The sequence below is a fragment of the Amblyomma mixtum genome, chromosome 7, assembly GCF_055824585.1.
Source record: "Amblyomma mixtum isolate Tamu chromosome 7, ASM5582458v1, whole genome shotgun sequence".
NCBI lineage: Eukaryota > Metazoa > Arthropoda > Arachnida > Ixodida > Ixodidae > Amblyomma > Amblyomma mixtum.
In genome coordinates, this window is record NC_143018.1 from 96,795,624 (window position 1) to 96,815,906 (window position 20,283).

Sequence of the window (20,283 nt, forward strand, 5' to 3'; positions counted from 1 at the left end):
TTATTTATTTATTTATTTACATATACTGCAGCTCCGATGAGGCTATTGCAGGAGTGGGAGAAAGAGAAAAAAAAAGGCAGAGAGGGACAACATGTTCAGAAGTGAACACCATTAAAATACAGAACAGAAATGCAACAAACTAATCACAGATTTGAAACAACATTGAAAAATAGGTTTGGTTCCAAGGAGCGTATATCAACGGGTAAAGAATTCCATCGTTCGATAACACGAGGAAAAAACTTAATTTGAACATATCAGTGCGCGCGTGAATGGGTGTTACATTCAATGGGTGGTAGCTCCTTGTAGATGAAGATGCTGAAAAATGCAAATACTCAGACAGTGAAGCAAAGCGGAATGAATTAACAATACCATGAAAATATTTTACACTCATTGTCGCGGCGGGTACAAAGGAGGGAAAGGCTTTCCGCACTTGGGTTACTTTCCGCAGACGTGGAGAATTGGCAGAATTTTTTTTATTCCCAAACCGAATAGACCAAAGCACCTTCCGAATTCTTACCGGCCGCTCTGTAGTCATTCGTCTTTCAGTAAAATGCTCGAGCGTTTGCCATATGGGCGGCTGGATTACTTCCTGCGTCAAAATAAATTACATCATAGAAATCAGTATGGTTTCACGCATGGCCGCAGTTCTGTTCAGGCTCTATATCATTTGCGGGAGTTCTTACATAGTTATAAACAACAAAAAATTCCTGTGGTTCTAATTTCTCTGGACTTCAGAGGAGCATTTGATGGGGTTTGGCACCCTCTGGTTTTACATTCTTTACGAAAACATAGTTGCCCTCGAAAACTATATTCCATTTTGGAGTCTTTCCTTCATAACCGCCATTTGACCGATCAATCTCCTTCTTGTACTCTTTCTGTGCCTTCTTCCCTCGGCAGTCCGCAGGATTCACCACTTTCGTCATTGCTTTGGAACTTTTTGGTGTATTTTCCTGTCCCCTCACCTATCCACATAAAGGCATATGCAGATGACACCATTTATTCATCCCTGGCAAAACTGCCGAGAGTTGTCAACGCTGGGCTGAAATGTTTTAACTTTAATCCAAAACTGGTGTACCACATCCCGCGTTCAGTTAAACCCAGAAAATAGTTCTTATGTTTTGCATTTTAATGGAGCCCCGGCGTTACGCAAGTGTAAGCCAACCATTCGACTAGACACTTACAGTCCCAAGTGTGAACCGAGTATTAAATTATTAGGTGTTGTCTTTGACTCTCTCTAAGGCTTTATTCCCCATGTTCTTTATTTGAAAAGAAAACTCAAGCATCTACCGCCAAGCTCCTTAATTGGTTTCACTTCCACAGTCGCGTTTCTCGTTCTCATATGCGCCAAATTCATCATCAGGTTATTCTCCCTACAATTACCTATGCCGCCCCAGCTTGGTGGTTTCATTGCCCTCTTTCTCGGCTAAGAGATCGTCTTTGATCACTTCAACGAATTCCCCTTCTGGCTCTTACTGGTGCCTAAATACTACGCGAAACGCTGCTCTTCATGTTCTTGCAAATGTTCTTCAACTGCCTATCTATCTAGACCAGTCATGCGCAGAGATTATGCTTTTCACGTTACGTCAATCCGTAGTGTACGGCAATACTTTTTGTGACCCCTCTCAAATTCAACCTTTATTTAATCCCTGGTCACACCATCCCTCATTGAAATTCAAATTTTCTTTTGTTCAACTTAGTTTTCAAGAAGCTGTATTCTTTTCTTGTCAACGTGCCCTGCATATTCACACAGAGGGGTCTTTCAATCCTCGCTCAGCTGGTGCTGCATTTGTTGTTCTTATCTCAACACAAAACATTGTACATGTTCAACGTCTCTCTTTAGAACCACCCTCTAGCGCCTATGCCGCTGAGCTTGTAGCCTTTCATTCTGCTGTTGTTTATGCTATTCGCAAACCTACCTCTACGCCTGTTCATTTTTACACCGATTCCCTATCTCAGCTTTCTGCCATGTCTTCAGTTACTTCTTACAATCCGACTATTATTGTCATTAAGAAAGATCTCTATCGTTTGTCTTCTTTAGCCCCATTTCTTTTATTTCATATCCGGGGTCATTCCGGAATTTTCGGTAACGAGTTAGCCGACCAAGCTGCTGGTAGTGCCGGGCAGTTTGTAAGTTTAAATATTTCTACCTTTTCACGTCGTTGCGTGCGTTCCCGTTTGCATCCTTCTTCACTTCTTTTATGGAGCATTTTTTCGCGCGAGAATATTGATGGCACTAAATTATTCAATTGGATCCCTGATATACTTAATATTCCCCCTATTCTTCTACCCAGAAATCCTCTAATTACTTTACTTACTGGGCATGGTAGATTTCCGTTCTATTTTAAAAGATTTGGCCTCTCTCCGTCTTCAACTTGTTCCTGTGAATTGTTATGTGAAAACCTCCGTCATTACTTCCGGGACTGTTCCGTTACTGCTTCTTTAGTTTCTCGCTTAAAATCTCTTTGCTCATCGGACATCACACTATCTGTTTACCCCTCCCTTCTCCGAGACCCTGCTGCTAGTGCTCTTCTCCTTCAAATGGTTCACCTCATAAGTAGTACAACTGCAAATTATTCACGCTGATTTCTCTCTTTCCTATAATTTCTCTTCTCCAAGCTTTGCACAGAGGAGAGCCCTTTGCTCCTTTAATGAGCATAGGCGGTTTCGTCGTGGCGTGACTGTGATTGTGACTGCGTCTTTGACAGTGTGACTATGACTGTGTCTTGACTGTGTGACTGTGACTGTGTCCTTGACTGTGTGACTGTGACTTCGGTTTTGTCTTGTTTTACCTTGATTATGTTTTTATTTTTCTGATTTTTATTTTGTGGCCGGCACTTAGTGCTTTCTTAGACTGTTACTGTGACCATGACTTTGCAGTGGCTTGGGTTTTCTCTTTTTATTATTATTATTTATTTCGCAGAATTCAATTCAATTCAATTCAATTTTCATTTATTTTCCAGAAAATTCTGGCGGCTGCCTGGACTAAAAGCTGTAGGTATACAGCTTGACGAGGCCCAGGCAGCCGTTACAAGGCATAGGAGCAGACATTGTTGAGAACATTGACATACACACAAAAAAAATAAAAACGAACACATAGTCAGGTTACAGTTTTCACAAAACAGGACATCCAGAAAGCACAAAATCATCAATAAATTACAACAGGGAAATACAAAAAACATATTTACATAAGATACAAGGGAGCAGCTGTACTTTGGCGCGAATTATACATCAGGAATTATTTTTGAAGAAATAATTCACGCAATGCTTTCTTAGTAGGGTTATTTATGTCTTTATATTTATTTAAAATTACTGGAAGATTGTGCTGTAATGCTTGGAACTTATAGTCAGTGCGAAAATGGGGAACAAACCAAGTGTCTGTGTTGCGAGTATTAACTGTGTGAACGTTCTGTTTCAATAGCGCAGTGCCTTCAATCATAGACCTAAAGGATGACGACAGATGAAATGAAAGCAATATTCGGAATTCATACATACTTTGAATTTTTAACACACTGAATGTTTCAAAAGCTTGCCGTGTGTGGCTTAGGTAATCAAGATTAGCAATGTGACGTATAGCTTTCTTTTGCAGAAGGTAAATTTTTTCTAAGTTGGCCTTAGTTGTTGTCAACCAGACTAATGAGCAATAGCTTATTTGTGAGACAAATAATGCATTATATATTTGTAGCTTTATTTTACCAGGAAGGAACGCGCGGCAACGAGCAATTGCACCTGTTACCAACGAGAGGTTTTTTATTATCTTCTCAACATGCGAATCCCATGTAAGGTGTGAAGAAAAAGTTACACCTAGTATGGTGTGTTCGTGAACAATTTCAATTTCTTCACCACCACAAGTGATCTTTTTTTCGAGACGAAAATTTTTGTTTCTTGCACAAAATAACATAACTTTTGTTTTTGCAGGATTAATTTTTAGTAGATTAATATCAGACCATTCATGAAGCCGATTAAGAAATTGATTGCACTTGGTGACTAGTTCATTCACATCAGGACCAGAGAACAAAATCGTGCAGTCATCAGCGTAAATAATGAATTTTAAACCTTGGTCAATGTTCACAATACTGTTTATGTAGACATTAAATAGCAGAGGGCCTAGTACACTTCCCTGAGGTACGCCTCTGATTATAGGTAGTAGAGATGATTGGTGGTTTCGAATACATACACACTGTTGCCTGTCAGCTAAGTAAGATTTTATTAAAGATAAAGGGTTGCCACGAATCCCATAGACTGAGAGCTTATGAGTTAGGATACTATGATCAAGGGAATCAAAAGCCTTACTAAAGTCTATGAAGAGGCCAAGGGTTATTAGTTTCATTTCTATATTTTGCAGCACGTGTTCCTTTAACCCCAATAAAGCTAGCTCAGTTGAACGTCCTTTTCTGAAGCCGAATTGTGCATCAGAAATGAGATGATTCTTCTCAAAGAATCGGTTAAAACGATAGTGCAATATCTTTTCGAAACCTTTAGCAAACGTAGGTATTATTGATATTGGACGGTAATTTCTTGGTAAGTTTTTATCGCCTCCTTTATATATAACTGACACTCTAGACTTCTTCATTGCAGCGGGAAATTCTCCCGATTCAATAGATAGGTTGAAAATATATGTAAGTGGAGCAGTTATGTACTCTAAAATATACTTAATGGGTTTAATTTGGATATTATCAACATCAAGCGCTTTACTATTATTCAGGGACATAAACGTTCTGTACACTTCTGTCTGATCTGTTGGCTGAAGAAATATACTTTCAGCCCGTGAGTGTCCTATATCTTCACTAGTTATGTAACTGCTAGCGTGTGCAGAAGATCCGATGAAATGTTCATTGAAAAAGTCGGCAAGAGCACGACCGGTAACTGGGTGGTTTCTATAAATCATTTGATCAGGGAGTGCATCTTTTTTACCTCTTCCTAGTGCACTCACGTTGTGCTTTGGCTGTCTGCCTGCGACTAACTTTTATTGTGATGAGCTTTTTGTTTTCTATTGAGTTTTTTTTAAGTGCTCTGTTTTTGCTTAACTTTTTTCCTCTTTGGAACATTTACTTCTTTTTAATTTATTTTCAGATCACGTTAAGCCTGGCAAAGCATTGCTGGTCCAGGCACCCTCTCTCTTTCTTTTCTTTTTTTTTACCTTTTTTTGAGAGGACCAATAAAAGGGCCTGGGGCGGTAAAGCAAGAGTTCAGATTTGGAAGGGGAGGAGGCCAGGCCGCGCGCACGAACGTACGAGTCGATGATGTTGACGACCAACTGTAGGTTGTGCTGCATGCCGCCATCACTGCCCCGATTGGCCCAGACAGTGATGTCGTCAGCATACAAGCTGAAATGTATGTCGGCAACATAGGCTAGGTGGTGAGGGAGTTGGAGAAGGGCTATGTTGAAGAGGATAGGAGACAGCGAAGCACCCTGAGGCCTTCCCTGTTCTCCCAGTGAGACACCCGGAGCTGGTGATCGCCCAAGGTGAATGTGGCTGTGCGTTCGGAGAGGAAGTCGCGGACGTAATTTTGCATCCGCGGACCTATGCCTGGGGCGTGAAGCCCATCTAGGACGGCTGCGTGGGTAACTCTGTCGAAAGCTTTTGTCAGGTCGACACCGTGGATAGCCTTGGTGTCGCCCGCGGGGGAGTCAAGGATATGGTGTTTGAGTTGTAGAAAGACGTCCTGGGTGGATAAGCTTGGGCGGAAACCAAACCTGCACGAAGGCATGAGGTTCTTACTCTCCAGATATCGGCTGAGCCGGGTGTGGAGAACGTGCTGCATGAGCTTGCCCACACACGAAGTAAGGGAGATGGGACGAAGGTTAACGGGGAGAAGTGGTTTGCCGGATTTGGGAATAAAGACTACTTTGGCGTCTTTCCACTAAGGTGGGCGGGCGCCGCGCATCCAGCATTCATTGAAGTAGTCGGTTATGGCTTTGACGGAGGGGGAATCGAAGTTGCAGAGTGCATTGTTGTGCACTCCATCGGGGCCTGGAGCTCAGGACGTGTTGCGGCGCTGAAGTTCTGCTCGTACTTCCGCCTCGGAGATCAGCCGGTCGAGGAGGTCGTTGGGTGAACCAGTGTAGTCAGGGTGGTCTGCGGAGGGATATGCGGGGAAGTAGAGTTCACGAAGCTCCTCGAGTAGTTCCTGCGGGGAGGTCTCGGGTGTGTGTATGAGCTTTGTGATGTTGCGTTGCTGGTGTGGCTTGGACTGAGTGGAATCAATGAGACGGCGGAATAGGTTCCAGGTCTGAGGCAGGCCCATGTTGCCGTCAAACCTGTAACAGAGGGATTCCCAATTTTGGCGAGATAGGGTCGCGGCATGTGTCTTAATCTCCTTGTTGAGCTGGACCAGCCGGCGTCCGAGTGTTCGATTCCAGCGCTGACGCCTTCACCTTCGCTCAAGACCCGCCTTGGCCTCCCATAGGTGCATGAGATGGGAATCCATTGCGTCTGCAGGGAAGTCCTCTGGGAGGGGGCGAGGCACGGCGCGCACGTCACGCTGGAGTTGGTAGGTCCAAGCAGCTATGTCTGATATGGTGTCCGGAGTACGAGCTGCTCGGGAGGTGCGGTATGAGTCCAACTTCGTGAGATGCGAGTAGGGTTGTGGGGTCTGTGAAAAGGGAGAAGCCGGCCTGTCTAGCTGCCCCAGGCCGGGGAGCTGTTGAGCGGCCTTTTGAGCTGCACCATATACGCCCTGTGTAGCCCCAGGCCGTATGTGGGGCGTTGAAGTCCCCTACAATTAGGAGGGGGCATTTGTGTGCGGCGCGCTTTGCAAGCGTGGAGAGTCGGTCGAAGTCGTGCCGCAGGCATTTCGGGTGGCTGTATACGTTGAGGATGAAGAGACTGCTATCCCGAGTGGGCTGCGGCACCAGTTCGATGAGAACATGATCTATTTCAGGGACGTCTAAGGTGTGGGAGATGGTAGTGAGCGCACGACGTACAATGAATGCAACCCGAGGGGGTGTTGGAGAAATGGGGAAAATTGGAAGGTAGCTGGGTAGGGTAATGGGAATGGAGGGCTCTTGCAGCGCGATCGGGGCCGTCTGCCCGAGCAAGGAACTGGTGAACCCGTCCCCGCTTGGAACCAAAGCCGCGACAGTTCCACTGCCAGATGGTGAGGCTAGTGCCTGGCCTCTCCATCACTGACGGGGTCGCTCACCGTGCAGGAGTTAGAGAGGATGTGGAGCTGGACCTGGTTTTTAGGCCGAGCGGCGGCACAAGCAGTCGCGTAGCGATCCTCTTGCTCCTTAAATCTTTCGTCAATTTGGCGAGCGAATTCGTCTAGACGGGTAGTGAGCCTGGAGAATTGATTGGCGAAGGCCTGGATGGCCGTCTGCACCCGGTTCGCGAGTAGGGAGAGGTGGCTGTGGAAGAGTAGGGAGACGTGGCGTTGGAAGAGTAGAGGTAGGAGCGGTCGGGGCCGCTGTGACCGGGGTAGGGGTTTGGGCCTGCTGATGAGCATGCAGCTGGGCCTGGAGGTGGAGGTTGGTGGTTTGGTAGGAGGCGGGCTGCGCGTGGACACGCATCAGCTGTTCATAAAGGGGGTTGGCGTAGTGCTGGGAGACTACGCCTGCCCAGCTCACCTGATTGGTGGTGCAGCGGCGGGTGTTTGGGAAGGTGGCCTCGGGGCGACTGGAGGTGGTGGTGGCCTCATTCCGGTCCAGGAGCGGGACCGTGCCTTGGACTGGCTAGTGCTAGGCGGCTGTTTCGGTGCGGCGGGCTGCAGCACCGGAAAGTACTCCGGGATGAGCCTTGGGGCTTGGGGCTTGCGGGTCGTGGAACGGCTGCGGTGTTGGGATGGAGCCTTACTGGTGGAAGCCTGGCCGGCGTTTGCCTCGGCGGCTCGCTTGGCATCCCAATACGTCTTTTTGACGAGAGATGGAGTGCGGAAGCGCTCCTTGCACGTTCAAGTCCGCCGTCAGGTGTACTTTGCCGCAGATCTGGCATTGCGGCGTGCAGGAGTGGTCCTCGGGGGGTTCTACTTGGTCGCAGCCGGGGCATCGGCGTTGTTTGGGAGCCGGGCACACATCCGCGCGGTGGCCGAGTACGCCGCAGTTAAAGCAGTGCTCAATCTTCTTTTTAAACAGGTAGCATCTGAAGAGAACGGAAGAGTAATAGATCAGCTTGGGCACCCAGTCTTTTTCGAAGAGAATGATGATGGAATGTGTCGAGCCCATCCGTCTAAAGTCAAGGATTGGAGGGTTCCGCTCGTGACTGAGACGGTCCTTGGTATGTTCGTATGAATGATCGAGAGGGACCCCGTGGACCACGCCGCGGGCGCAGTCCTCCGGGGCTTCTTGGAAGGAGTATGTCGTAGGGTGTTCCGATGATGAGCACGGACTTGATGGCGAGGTAGCGGAGTCAGCGCTGCGGGTTGGGAGTGTTGATTAGGATGAGGTGTTGGAGGGTATTGATGAAGACTGTGTCAGGCTTGGCCTCTTGAGGTTCGAGGCGGGCTGCTTGCAAAATGGCATCCCGAAGCACAGCGCCATTCACGGTAGGACGGTTGAGGCCGCCACGGGGACGGAAGATGATCTTAGGATCGTCGATGGGTAGCTTTGGGTGGCGTAGGGACGACAGTTGGGGCGGCCGGGGCAGGCGCCCGGCCGAGGCTTGAGGCAGATTCGGAGTAATGGTGGGAGGAGAGTTGCGACTTGAGCATCGCTTGTCGTGCGCGGATTGCCAGCCGTTGGTAGAGGTCAGTTCCGAAAGTCTTCTCCCTCAACTACAATGGGTTCCATGCTGCCTTCAAGGCACCGACGCGCCGGTGGTCCGAGCGCGAAGCTGCGTCCCTAGCGGCGTTCGGTATCGGTGGCTGCTGCGTCGCGAGGCTTAGCCTCTTAGCGCAGCTCTGTGAGGAAAAGATATGGACATGCCTCTTGATGTGGTAGTCCAAACCGCGAAAAGTTGATATCGGCAGGTTCCTGGCGAGAAGCGGAGGCTGATGATACTAGTTTCAGACGGCTGAGATGAGTTAATCCAGTCGTAAAGGATAATCAACAGGATAGTTAAGCGGGCGAGTTGGTGATACATTATCGGTGCTACATTATCGGTGATACATTATCAGCGCTTGTTCCTGTGTTTTCTTCGTCTCGTCCCCGTTTGTTCGCGCTGTTTTTTTGCATAATGTAAAGGATAATGTTTGGGGAGCGCATGTGAAGCGCGTCCGCTCACACGGCCTCCGAACGCTGTATCTCTCAAAGAGAGCTCGCTCGGCTACCTCACTGGCGTTGTGTCCCGCCTCTTAATTTTGCTGGCTCGCCGAGCGCGCTCACAGCAGCTGTACCAATCGGAACGCTGCGCGCGCCGCACATGCTCACATGTGGCCGGTCAGATCATTAGCTTGCAAGCACTCACTAGCCGAGTGAGAATCCATTTCGGGCAGCGCTGCTATAGCGAAGGTAAATAAAATGTCGGGTCAGAAGTGACAAGGTCAATTGAAATGGGTCGCGAAGCCGGAGCCTGAATGCGGTCCAGAACCAAGTGCTAGCGACATCAAATTAGTGGTGGTACTAAAGCGCCAAAATGAAATGAGTGGACAAACACGACTAGAAGAGGAAACTAATTAGGACATATTTTGTGTTTCCAAAGCATTCGAAAACAATTGCAGTGATTCCTTTTTAAAATGTTTTAGTTGTGTGCATTTTGTTAGAAAGTATAGCGCTTGCTTTGTAAAAATTTTTATGACAGCGTTCGCTCAGAGCAGCGGCAATGGCAGCGGGACGATGCCAAGGTTGACGGCGCTCTGATGTCATACCCTTGTCATATCTTTTGACCAATCTGCTTGCTTTTGTTTAAAACTCGATTGTGCTAGGCCTACTTTTTCCTCGTTGCTTGTTGCTCGAGTTCTTGGTGTGCATCGTTCGTGTACAGTTTCCTCTTTTCCCTTTTGCCAGCGCTTCTGTGTAGTTTCGTTCGGTTGTGTGCGGTTCTGTCGCTTTTGCCCCAAAAGGGCATCGTCTGTGGCCATGGGGCCCCCGTACGCAAAAAAGAGGTGTGCGGTTGCACGATGTGCGAGCGATAACCTGTCTGGCGGCGTCACATTTCATCGCTTCAGCGCTACACCTGCGACATTCTGCGCGACACCTGAAGCGAGGACGAAGGAAAAGGCACAACGAGAACTGACTACCTAAAAATAGCGTTGGTGGTCGGCGCTCGTTGTGTCTACTTTCTTCGTTCTCGTGTCGGGTGACGCGCTGAAGCGTCGCGGCGTTCAGCAGTTTATTTTTCCCGCCAAGCAGCACGTGACGCTGATGTCACGAATATGACATCACTAAAACACGTGACTTCAACGTCGCGTTTTTGTTTTAATTATGACGTCACTTTTTAGTTGTCCACGCAATTCGAAGACGGCGCTGGCTGCGCACCATGAGCCGCCATGTTTTGAACGTATGGGCTTCTATGCAGCCGACGCTACCATAGTACATCTACCTTGGAAGTGATGCGCTCTCGCAGTCTACCATCACCCAAACAAGAGGAGCTCGTTTACAAAAAACGCCGACGCGCCGCAGCCAAGTGCGGTGGAATGCAGCGAAGCGGGACGATTGGAAGCAACAGCGCCCACAGCAGATTCAGACTGTTGCCTGCACCGATGCGCAGCGAACGCTGAGTAAGAAGGGCGCTTAGAGCAGATGCGGGAAGGCCCTCCATGATGGCGCACCCGCGAAACAAGCGATGAACACGAGGAAGGGCTCGAAATTACGCATCGGTGTGCGCCAGAACATTCATTACTGCGGCTTCGACGCTTACTGTGCAGAGAACTTCGTGCAGAACGGGTTCAGAGTATATTCGAGCATGTGCGAAAGACCTTCGTTTACGTCGGGCCTCACGTGTACACACCAAATGTGATTAACGACACTCTATTATTCTCTGTTCAAAGTTAGTTGCGTCATGAGGTCATGACGAAAGCTCTCACGCTACATAGCCAACCAGCTTAGCGATCTCTGGAAAATTTTTATATTGCTTCGGCATGTTCATTCAACGAGCGTGCCTACCTAGGAGTGAAGGACCTTTTCCTTCTTCTCAAGAAAGAAAGCAGAGGACATTCCTAAAATGCCACATTTTGGGCGAAAGCACCATTTCAAGAGGGCTAGCTCGCTCACCTGGTATGTGTGAAGCTCGACCCTAAAGGTGACCTTGCAAAAACCTATCACAGCAGCAGCCCATGCGGAAATATAATGACTTGTGCCGAGACTGCGTTTCCAACCAGAGGTGGCGCGAACAGATAAGCTTCACCGTCCACTGCACGGGAGCACTATATTATCGCCGCAGCCGATCACGCCTCATGTTAAATTGCAACACACACTCGCGCTGTGCATGGCACATCGTAATCTTCGTCAATTTCCATAAGGACAAGGGGGACAATATTTTAAAGGGAAGCTCAAGAGTTTTCGAATTGGTTAAAATGCTCACGTGTGGAAGTGGGAATTTTATAAATCATGCGGGAAAAATTTTATTACACATTCACAACTTAGGAGCGAGGTAATCGCCGTTTAAAATTACGGGGTAGCTCCGCCCCCCGCGGTCCGCCGAGCGCTGCTGATGACCCTGACGATGCGAGCCAAAACCGGAAACCGCGGAGTGGTGACGTAAACACCGGTGATCCGTCGCTTCACATCCTCCGCGGCCGTGCTTGTTTCTGCGTGCGTGCCATCATAAGCTGCTTCGAGCTGCCGTGTGTTTCTGTATTTGTGCATTTTTGTTTGTGGTGAGGTACAGAAAGGTGTGCAGCATCGAATGAAGCGGTGGACCCATCATGCCGGCGTTCTTCGCAGCCATTGGCTGCACGAACATCCGCGGCCGCGACGATGTGGTCTTTCATTATTTCCCCCAAAAAAAGAAGCTCTCCGCGAAGTGAGTCGCTGCTGTGAAGCGAAGGGATTTCAAGCCGTCAAAGGCAACAGTGCTATGCTCTGGCCATTTTCGTGACTAGAACTATCACCAGAGCCTGTCGACAATGCATTCACTGGGCCTGTCAACAGTCAGCTCGACTGAACCCGGTGCAATACCGTCTGTTTTCTGATAATTTCATTAATTTCTTGGCAGCACCAGCAGTGTTCTTCATTCTACACTGGAATGCAGCGGACGGAGGAACAACTGTTCTGGAAGTAGAGTGTTTACAATGACATCACCCAACTGCCAGGAATACATTTCTAATAACGCATGTAGTCGTAAAGAATTGCCGACTGTCGCATGGCTCCATACATTAATAACAATATTATATAATTGTGCGCCAAGTGTGCTACAGCCAGCCTTGCGATTCGTCCTGCTCGGTTGCAGCACGAGTCCATCTAGTTAGTGAAAAAATCTCTTGCCGCTAGATCTGAGAACAAGGACGATAAAGGCGGCGCAAACAGATGTAAGTATTCTTACAAGGACTTGTACTATGAACCAACTCGGCTAAACAAGGATTTTAATATACTGCTAGCTCCCATCTTGGCACGCAAACGGAAGGCGTACGTTTGTCACCTAGACGAGTTTTGTTGCAAAGCGCTGCGAACTTGTGTGTTATGAATCCAGCCGGCATGCAGCTACTATGAAGTGGTGCAAGCATAAAATTTGCGTGCAAAAAGAGCCTGATAACTTCTTGCGCATGCCAATGATCTATGTGGATTACAAGCAGATTTGCGGCAGCACTGACAAGCGGCAAGACAATAATGCCGACGATCGCATCCTGCTTACATTATATTAGGAAAATTGCGTCGGGCAGTGCTATACTGCTTTTGCTCGCCTCAAAATTCTTCCATTGTATCTCTGAATGTAGTTTGGCAAGAAAAGTATACCTACCAAAGTCATTTCCAACACGTGGAGATGCTGACACTTCGCTTTCGTTCGAGTCAAAATCACGGCTTGCGCAGCATCGTTTCTTTCTTGGAGAGGTTTGCTCTTTGCAATTGGTTTTAACATGTAGGGGATGACGCCAAGATACTCCGGGTAATCTTCGATGTCTTCCATCGTCAAATAAGCAAAATAACAACCTCGAACCGCTGAGCGCCGCGGTTCATGTGCAGCGGCGGCGGCCGAGCCAACCGAGCCAGCGCCATTGTTGACGTCACGAGGCGCCCAATCAATCACAGGCGGCAACGAGGCACGCGAGCACGCCCGAGGCTGCTGCTGCACTTCTCGCCAAAATAAAATAGGTTTGCGCTTTCCTTTGACTAATTTCGACGAGAAATTCGAATTCCGATGGTGGAAAACTGTAAAGTGCATCTCTCCACTCAATTTTTCTGGGAAACCTTTCAGCATCCCTTTAAAAGGGACTGCCAAGACGTCTAAAGATTTTTAATCACCAAAGAAAACTTCGGCTCTGCGGCGGAGGTAATGAAACATTTGTTTGAACTTGAGGAACTACAGTCGGGGCGGATTTCAAACTAATTTCGTCGGCTATCGAACGTCTCGGCTATCGAACAGCTATCGAACGTCGGGTCGCCAGCGTCGACCTTCGTAGATATAAAGATATCGCCACAGTGGTTCGGCGGATATGTGTGAGGAGTTGGCCTCTCAGCTGCAAGGTGTAACAAGATCCCCCGTGCCACCAGTGCTCCCTTCTCTGGACACATATAGAGCTGTCCACTCCCAGGCATCGACGCGCTTACGAGGAGCAGCGCAACAGTTCAGGATCTAGGGCTCTCTTTTCCAAACCACGACATCAACCTGGCCAGCTCCTACCAGGTGACCTACCCGAGACCATGCCTTCTCGAACACCTCGACGCCCACCTGTATTGTGTTCTCGGTCGAAACGGCCTCCTGTCTACTCCTACGATAATTTATAGAGACGCGCCCGTCTGTTAGAGCTGCGGCCGCCGCGAACACATATCCCATACTGACCTCGCCGTCGATGTGCGCGCCTTTTAGTCCATGTAAGCATTTGCTCTGCGTGTATAGCTCTAGGTGGCGAAAGTTTCTGGACAAAATGCATTGCTTTAGACCGGCAACGGATGATGTAATCCTTGGCATTGACTTTTGGCGAGTGTGGAGCCACACTATACAGTTCAGCTACGGAAATTTATATGCGATGACAAATGCGGTCAGCGCAAGTCGCATATCCTCCCCGTAGTCGCGACAACGAGCTTTTTCTCACGCAAGGCAGAGCCCTGCCATCTCAGTCAGCAGCTTTCGTCCCCGTTAAAACTTCCCTTATTCGAATGGGGCCTTGGCACATCCTAATTTAACCGGAGATATATCCAGTGTAAAAAGAACGTATTTGTCCCAATACACTGTAGTGCAGGAAAAGACGAGGACGCAAGAGACGAGAGACGAACACCACGACATGCGGTCAGGACTCAGCGGACTGTTGCACGCTCGTGTGGGTCGTGAACCCTTCCACGCAACCAGTGCACCTTTCGTCTCGGTTTAAACTAGCGAGACCTGACGACTACGTTACCGACACTGTCTCGGCCGTTTCCGACTCTCGCCGACCAGCATCCGAGATATCGGACTATTCTTCTCAGCTGCGAAAGACAGTCAAAAAATCGCTCCCTTCCCCCGAGCGACGTGCACAGCACGACATTTTCGTGCTTCATTCCCACGTGTTCGACTTTAACCCCAGCGTGACTCTTGCATCTTTGCCACCATCTCATATGCACAGTAAAATTAACACGAGGAATCAAAATCCCGTTCGTCAAAAACTGGATCCAGTCTATGCGGCTGAGGGCAAAATCATTCACTGCCAGTTCCAAGAGATGCTGCGGGACGGAGTCATTCCGCTGCCTTCCAGTTCGCGGGCCGCGCCCATAATACTAGTGAGGAAGAAAGAGAGCTCACGGTGATTTTGCTTCGATTCATCACCATCATCATCAACCTGACTACGCCCACTGCAAGGCAAAGACCTTTCCCATGTGTCTCCAATTAACGATGTCCTTTGCCAGCTGCGGCCACTGTATTTCTGCAAATTTCTTAATATCATCCATCCACCTACCAATCTGCTGTCTCGTGCTGCGCTTACGTTCGCTTGGAGTCCACTCCGTTACTCTTAAGGACCATCGGTTATATTGCATTCCCATCACATATCCTGCCCAAGCCCATATCTTCCTCTTGATTCCAACTAGGATTTATTTAACCCGTGTTTCATATTACACCTATCATTTTTCTTTTTATAGCTCGCTGCGTCCAATATCGTCACTTGAATGCGATCACAAAGAGAAACGTGTATCAATTACCGCGCATTGATGAAGCTGTGAAACGTCTTCACTCGGCGTCATACTGCTCGTCCTTTGAAATTCGATCTGGCTACTGGATATTACCAGCACATCCTTAACAGAGAGAAACCCGCCTTCGTGACTCCCGACCGCTTCTTCATGCCATTCCGCTTGGGCAATGTGAATGCCACATTCGAGCTTTTAGTGAATACGGTCTCACGGGGATTAAAATATACGCATGTGCTATTTGCATAACGTCATTATCTTTAGCAAGACTTTGAAGAGCACAATGAAAGCCTCGGTATGGTTCTCCACTGCATCAACAAGGCTGCATTTCTCCTGAATTCTAAGTGCTATTTCGGAGAGCGGCAAACTCTCATCCTTAGATTCCTCGTGGGTACGGAAGAAATCTGGCCCGATCGACAGACTGTTGGTGCAGTTCGGAATTCTGAAAAACCACGAGCCCTAAAAGCCCTTCGGAGTTTCCTCAGCCTGTGTTCATATTTCCGCCGCTTTAAGGCCCATTCAGACTTGCGAGTCGCAATGGGGCACGCGATCAGCAGTCGCTTGCGACCAAGCAGCAGCTCGATAACACCGTTGTTCACACTAGCAAGCGCGACCAGCGGGTCGCCTTCTCGTTAGATTTTCGTTTGAAGCGAAAACTCTCGGGAATGACGTTTTTCGCGCGCTCTCGAGAGTTTCGCCTGTTTCGACCGCGCCTCCTGTACTCGCTTTCGGTGGTCTAAACTGCTATTCGCAATGTACTACAACTACCCGAGCGAAGATTAGGTTGTCGTGACGGTTTTGATGTGCACCGAGGTCGTACAAGCGTCACGATGACAGACCCGCGCTTCTCTGCAGGGCCGGCCTACTAGCCTGCTGTATGCCGGCCGCCGGCGTAAAAAAAAAGCGCCAATATTGCTTGTTCCCGTTCATACCAAGCCCTTGAGTACAGGAATGTAAAACATTAATCGTTTTTGAAGATCACTGTCCAGTACCGAGTTGCTGGTAGAAGGGATAACTGCGAAACAAGCAAATTTCTTCCCATAGCCGCTTTGCTGCTGATGCTCCATGAGGCTCGACTGTTGTCTGCTAGCGCCGCTGCTGAAGGCGTCGCGGAAGTCGAGCATGTCTTGATATTATTATGACACGAGGTCCACAATAAAGCGGTGACGAAAGCAGCATCTTAATTATTAGCGCTGGCCAGGATCCGAAGCGCCCTTAGCTGCGGCATCGATATGAAACCGGCTAGGCTTAGCGACGACTAGGGCAGCCAGCTGGGAGCAGCGCAGGTCGTCGCCCGGCGCGCCCGCGAGCGGTGTCGTTGCCCGAAGCTTGGCTCGCTGGCTGATTGGTTCTGCGGGTTGCGACTCGCAGTCGCAAGGCTGAAAAATCGAGCAACGAGCGACTGCCCCGCGACTGTCGCTTTTCGACCAGGGCGACCGTTTGCGACTGACGCTTTTCGACCAAAAGAGTCGCGCGACCTCTGCGACTCTCAAGTGTGAACGGGCCTTTATTCCCGATTCTTCGCACCTTGCACACCCTCTCACTTCTCTACAACATAAGGACTGGTGGAGAGCCGAATGTGGTTCTAACCAGGTGAAATTTGCTTTGGATCCATGCAGAAAACCTTTTGCCCCACTTTGATCCCACCGCTGCTACAGAACTCCAAATTGATGCCAGTGGTGTCCGCCTTGCGGCGGTGCTCGGACAGATTCACAGTGGTGACGAACACGTTACTGCTTGTGCAGTCGTGTGTTAAGGCCGAGGCACACTGCGAAAACAGCCACCCAACCCGTCCGACAAAACAGTGGTTTCGTCTGATTGGCGATCCTGTCACATCGCCTCAACTCGAACAGAGGCGAAATGTGTCGCTGTCTTACGCCAGTCTGTGTTCGCTACATGTGCGGAACGTGTTCAGAAACTCTGTCAAGCCAGGAAAACCACTTCAATCGCGTTCCCCGGTGCTTCTCTGCTCTTGCTCGCGCGCTCCCCTCCGTGCGTATGCACAGCTGCGGAAACACGAGACAATTTGCGCTACGTAGATACTGGCGGTTTTGCAGATTATCGGAAGAAATAGGACCGTGCGCAGCGGCTGAGGTGCAGCCTTGCTGCTGTACTGCACCGTCGATTCTGACTTGGAAGACGAGCCGCCACCGCAGAGAAACCGCGCTGGGTGATCGACTGGCTGCGAAGGGCGCCTGAGCGAGGCGTTTTCGAATACGTCATGCGGGAAAATCAAACACGGGCTACATGCGCCCACATTCTGTGCCCTGTGTCTGCTTCTACGCATTTCGTATTTGCGCTGCTGGTCCACAGTGTATGATCAAACCGGCCGGTCATTACAAATTACGCCCCACTCTCGGCGGATTCATCGAGTTTGTTCCACGTTGTCAAAGTACTAAAAAAATGTGAAATTATGCGCATCATTCTTGGAATGAAATCACATCCCAGCAGAGCTATTCTTTTTTCTGTCCTAAAGAAACAAATGCAGCACTGCTGTCTTGTTCATCTCAAGTTCCAAAATAGCAGGGCCGATAACTCGGGCTCACCTGTGAAATACGGTACGAACTAGAGATCTCTTGAAACGCGCATTCCTTTAGACCACGTCGTTCATATTTTAGGCCTGTTATATCCCATCGAAAGCTCCTCTCTTCAATCATCGCGATCAGGTCACTTTACTGGTGGCACGATTACGACGGCGGCACGTTCAAGCGAGAAACTGGCACACTAGTATGCCAGCTCCTGCTCGAGTAGTTTTCGCGCACAAACCCGTCAAGAAACTGCTGGATCTCGCGGCCGAGGCAGTCCATACGCAAGGCACAAAGCATTACTTTTGGCTCCCTACAGAGCCGCGTTCGTCACAAGTGTACGCTTGCTCACAAAAATGCGAAGGGGATCGTAGGAAACGTGCTTCTCCATGGCACCCTGATCCGCCAGCCAACAGTGGCCACGGCAGCCTTCCCGTCTCTATGCCCCGTACCGCCGCAGACAGCATTGCGACGAAAGGAAACGCTCTTTTTTGCACGTTGCAAACTACGTTTCCAAAAACGAAAGACACCAAAGCGGTGAATCAACGCAAAATGCCTGCTTTGGTTGGTGGATTGTCTCCAGGAAATTCGCCCGGCCAGCGAACGGGGCCTACCGGGTCCACGAACGCTGTTCGCTTATTGTTCCGGTTCCTGAAAGCTGTCATACCGAGGCAACACCGCTGCAATCTGTCTCGTTTCTCTGCCGTTCGTGCAGTGTGACAAGAAGCTGTAGGTCGAGATGGTTGGGCGACTTGTTGACGGCTCGCTTGCGAACATGTTTGGTTGATGTCGTTGTTGAGTTTCCGCAATGTGACACGGGCTTTAACAGTTAAAATCGTTCGGCGAGAGCAACAGAACGACCTCACATTGCAAGATTTCTTGCTGCGGCCCACACCGGATCATAGTCTACGCTGTTCACCCTTGAGGAGGGCATTCTGTGCAAGAAGAACTATCTGCTCAATGGTGCCTGCATGATTTTGGTTGTCCAGGGAATTTTAGCAGAGAAATGCTGCACGCCATGCACGACAACTTCATGTTCGGTCAACATTGGGTTTCCCGCACACTTAGAGGATTCTTGAACGTTTCTACTTACCAGCATGATTAAGACAGTGAAACAATACATCGCAAGCTGTCCCCAATGTCAACGTCTAAAGCCAAACAGATCCTTTCCTGTAGGCCTTCTACACCCGGTCAAGCCATCATCGGCGCCTTTTGAAAAAGTTGGTGTCGATCTGCTTGGCCCCTTTCCCAAGTCTTCGGAAGGACGCTGCTGGGTTGTAGTCTGTGTCCACTATCTGACAAGATACGTGAAAACTAGCGCTCGTATCAGCGAAATCAAGTAATGTGTCAACTTTTCTGCACCACTCTCTTATCCTTCATCATGGCGCTACCGCTGTTACCTGCGAGAGTGGCCGGCTGTTAGTTGCTGACGTCGTGGAAGAGCTACAACGGTTGTGCGGATCTAACTACCGCCACTCCACAACCTACCACCCACTGACCAACAGCTTTAGAGAGCACAAAAGCCGCGCCCTCACTAACATGCTGTGCTTGTAGTGGCATCAGATCACCGGAACTGGGACGCCCTAATACCATTCGTGACGTACGCATACAACACCGTTAAGCATGAGGTCACCGAATATTCTCCTTTCTAGCTTATCTACGTCAGGATGCCGAGCGCGTTTCTGAACACACTCTTTGCCTTCTCATTTCACGAAGACATTTCCACCTACCACCTATCCCGTCGCGCTGAAGAAGCTCGGCGAATAGCCCGCTTGGACCGAAAGACCGCAATGACAAGCGTCACTTTGCGGCAACAACCCCCGTGGAGATTAATTTGGCTCTGGATGCCATTGCGTAAGCGTGGGCTGTGACATAAGTTTTTGTTTAGGTATTCTGGCCTTTACGTCGTTGTGAGTCGCTTGAGCGATGTAAACTACGTAACTGCCGAAGTTACCGCAAATGATCGGCACTCCAGCAAGATCCAAGTTGCCGATGTAGCTCATCCCAAGCGTTGTCACCTTCGGCCACACTGATTGGCCTCCAGTGATATTAATTGTGACCGGCAGCTGCTAGGACCACCCCACTTACTTCTTGAAGTCCTCGTGTCCACTGATTACATCCCAAGTGGACCGTTGATTGCAGAGGTAGTTCTGCTTGTTCGGTGCGAACGGGTAGTGGGGGCGGGACCCGTCCATGCTGTCACAGAACTGGCTGACCTGTAACGGGGGAAGAGTGCGTTGATGCACCGCAGCGTGGGTTACAATGTCTCAAAGAAGAAGAGGAGTAGGTAAAACCTTTATGGCCCCGAGATGTTACGCAGCAGAAGCGAAACATATGAATCTCAGCGGAAAGTGATATTCTCTGAACGAAGCAGAGTGGAAGCGGCACAGGAAAGCAGGCAGGATATGAAGGAGAGTGCTCCAGTAGCTAACTTCCGCCGAGGGACACCGGGCGAATAAATTCACAGGGACACCTTATTCCAAAATTTGCTGGCAATCCGATAGGTTTAGCCGCGCTTAGTGCATTTGCAGAAAGTGCCGTCAGTTTCGATTCTTCCGTCTTGAGATATCTCTTCCCTCCAGCCACCAGGTAAATTTTAAGACCGATAACGCATTTTTATCCCAAGGGCTT

General features: G+C 49.1%; 1 pseudogene across 1 annotated transcript in view; it reads right to left on the reverse strand.

The window, feature by feature from the left end:
- Window positions 1-20,283, reverse strand: part of LOC149336919 (calcium-activated chloride channel regulator 1-like) — a 103,680-nt pseudogene that overhangs the window by 65,187 nt on the left and 18,210 nt on the right. Inside the window, exon 5 of the transcript XR_016284525.1 lies at window positions 19,741-19,868. The product of XR_016284525.1 is annotated as a calcium-activated chloride channel regulator 1-like (transcript). The remainder of the gene's footprint in view (window positions 1-19,740; window positions 19,869-20,283) is intronic.